Below are 3163 nucleotides of genomic sequence, written 5' to 3'. Positions count from 1 at the left end.
GAATGTGTATATGTTCATCCCAAGCTCCTAAGGTATCCGCACCCTGGCCCCCCCCCCCGCCCCCAGCGGCTTCCCCAATCAGTCCTATTGTAGACAAGTAGTCATACACACACTATCATCCTAGTCCTCAGTTCATTCAGCCCCACGTAGGTCACTCGTTCTTCTCGGAGTCCAGTTTTCCCATCGGCCCTGTCAATCTTGCCTGATGATTGAGCGTGACTGGAAAAGTGATGGTCCCAAGAAGTTTGCAAGAGCTTTTGTGAAGGCTCATAGGACTTGCCCAGCGAAGTGGGTGCCTTGATCACTGCAGGCTGTGGAAGGTATACCCAAAGTGGCAAACACAATTTTTTTTTAACCGTCTCTATGCCATGGTGAGGACAGAAGGCTTGCAGCAAGGGAAGGCTTCAACCCACATGGAAACCATACTCACCGTCACAGGAACGTTTGGATGACCCTTACTACGTGCCAGTGGAGTGAAGTCCAGTGGCCGGGGCTCAGGGGTTCCTGAGAGAGGAGGTCTGACGCCTCTGGGGACAAAGAGAATTGTTTTCCCCCAGGGTGACAAGCATGACAGGTCAGCCATTGCAGGTAACCTGTAGAAATCTTCCCACCAGCATCTATTTACAATTGGAGCCATTCGAAATGCACCAAGGTGGGTGGCGGAATGCGGGGGGCGGCGGGGACCTGGGGGGGGGGGTGAGGTTCCCCAGGAAGCCTGAGACATGGAGACCCAGTGGCCGGCCGGGCTGCTGCCCCTCTCTGGGGTCTGCTGTCCCTCTCTGGGGTCTGCTGTAGCCCCGACCCTCTGTTGAATGGACAGAATGGAATTGATCCACGTGTGGCCCCCCCCCACCCCCCATCATCTTTCAAGAGGCTGTTGTTGCCGCCTCGGCATGAAACTCGGGTGGAATATCTCCTTGATACTGGGCTCAGTCCCTGTCGTGTGAGCCTCCATTTGGACGACCGAAAACCCTGTATGCCAGGGCAGAGAAGAAGGATCCCATCATTTCCAGAGCAGTTGGAACACACCCGTGTATAGACACAAGCCAAAGAAGGCTTCACGTTCCTTCCTCTTCGACAATGCTTCCCATGTCAGGAAACCTCTCCAGGAAGCCTACTCCGTTTCATGGCTCTGCTTTTGAAGGAGAGAGAACACATTCTTGAGCTAGGCCCTCTCCTCTTGGATCCTCTCTCAACATGCATTCTAAGTGCAAAAGACTTCATGTGTCATTCGGTTTGGGGGCAAATGTGTCCAAAATACCCCAACGAGTGTAAAACAGTTAGATAGGTCACTGGGGAACAGTGCCTCCTTAGCCACGTCACCCACATCCCAGGGAAAGACTTGCTAGGCAAAGAGAGACGCCTCTTTCCTTGTGAGCCAACCCTGGCTCTTTGAATATCAAGAGGACTAAGTCCACGTGAGTCCCCCAAGACCTGATAAAGGTAACCTAGAAAAGAAGTGATGATTTTTAGAAGACATAAGCCTGCCTGCCTGCCTGCCTGCCTGCCTTCCTTCCTTCCTTCCTTCCTTCCTTCCTTCCTTCCGGAAAAAGGAAGGAAAGCTTTCTCTCTCATGACGGAGAGAGCAGAGCAATAGAAGAAACACCCAAGCCCGAGCCCAAAGTTGGCCTTTTTCACCGAGAGACAGAAAACTGAATTCTAGTTTTGCACTGGTTTCCTGTTGATACGAACACTCATGTGTGTCCTTGAATCCATCCTCATCTTAAGCAGTCCTGACCACGGTTCCCATTCCTTTCCGAAGATTCTTCTCCTCAGAAACCTTTTCCAATCGCCTGTGCCCAGTTTTAGCTTTTCCCTTGTGTCCTTTGTTTCCCATTTCGAAATGACTAGCTTTAGGACCGAAATGTCTTTTTTTCCCTCCCCCAAACCTTATCTGCATACCTTCTACCTTGCCTCCCCCCTCCCCACACTCCCCAAAGAGGTCCTCTTCCTACAATGAGGATGGCGACCTCGGGTAGCTTGGACCACACACGTTCCTTCTTTAGGATGCCTCATCCTTGGACATTTGTCACCGCCCCCCCCCGCCCCCCACCCCACCCCACCCCACCCCACCCCACCCCAATCCAATCCAATGAAAGTAAGGAAGCCAACCACAGTGACCCGTGTGAACATGGACTGCCTTGTAGAAGTCCAGGCTCCTGCCTAGTTTGTGGTTTCCCTAAAGCGCAAGATCTGTGTAGGCATGGAAGCACGCATATGCTCCAACTCTCCGGAGCAGGGAGACCCTTAGGCTTGTGGAGCTAGGGACGTTTCAGCATTTTCCCTTCTTTGGAGATGATGTAGACAGGCTGCTGAATGTCCATTCTTTCATGGCACTCAGTCCACCCCTAAACCTAGAGATGTTGGAAAGTCTTGAAGTCGGCCTATGGAAAAGAGTTCTTGTGGAAGACGTTCCCTTACACATTCTCCTCATCTCGTCCACACTTCTGTCCTCTGTGTGTTATGAGCGGTCCCACTTGGATGATTCGTGATTTCTTAAGACAGGAAAGCAGTCAGTCCTCATCTCTACACCTCCCGGCCGCCCCCTCCACCACCCTGTTCCCGTGAGAGATTTTCTTCCTGCTTTCAGACGGGAGAAGGAAAGGAGGGTCCGTGTTCCCCTCCTGTTGTCACCTCGCATGGCAAAATCTCCCTATGCCACGGAGGCCCATTTGGGGGCGGTGTCCTGCGGGCCCGAAGACCTTCCGAGTCAACCTCAAGGAGGATGAGGATGTTCTCTCTTGCCACCGAACCGGTGAACCCGATGGCCTTCTAAGCAATGATGTCTCATCAGCCCACCCCACCCGTTTCACACAGAACGGAACAGCCTCTCCTGGATGACTCGGAGCAGGGGAGTTCCTGGGTCTGTCAGAGAGGGCCCTCTGCTGGCGGTGGGTGAAAAAGCACTGCACAGGACAGGAGGTGTTCGTGGTGTCCTTGGGAAGGAAAGGCGGGGGGGCATTTTATTCTTGGAAAGCTTATGCTGGCCCAGGATGTACACTATGAAAGATGATGCGACCTCATTTGGGGCGGGCACCAGAGGAGGGAGACGCGGGGCGGGGGGGGGGGGGGCGGGGAGGTGTAGAAACGCATAAAAGCGGTCCTACCTTAAATGAATAAAAAAATAACAAGCAATATAACATGTACAATAAAATAGAGCACA

This window comes from Hippopotamus amphibius, chromosome 15 (genome assembly GCF_030028045.1).
Source record: "Hippopotamus amphibius kiboko isolate mHipAmp2 chromosome 15, mHipAmp2.hap2, whole genome shotgun sequence".
In the NCBI taxonomy this organism is placed as follows: Eukaryota; Metazoa; Chordata; class Mammalia; order Artiodactyla; family Hippopotamidae; genus Hippopotamus; species Hippopotamus amphibius.
This window is presented reverse-complemented; position numbering follows the sequence as displayed.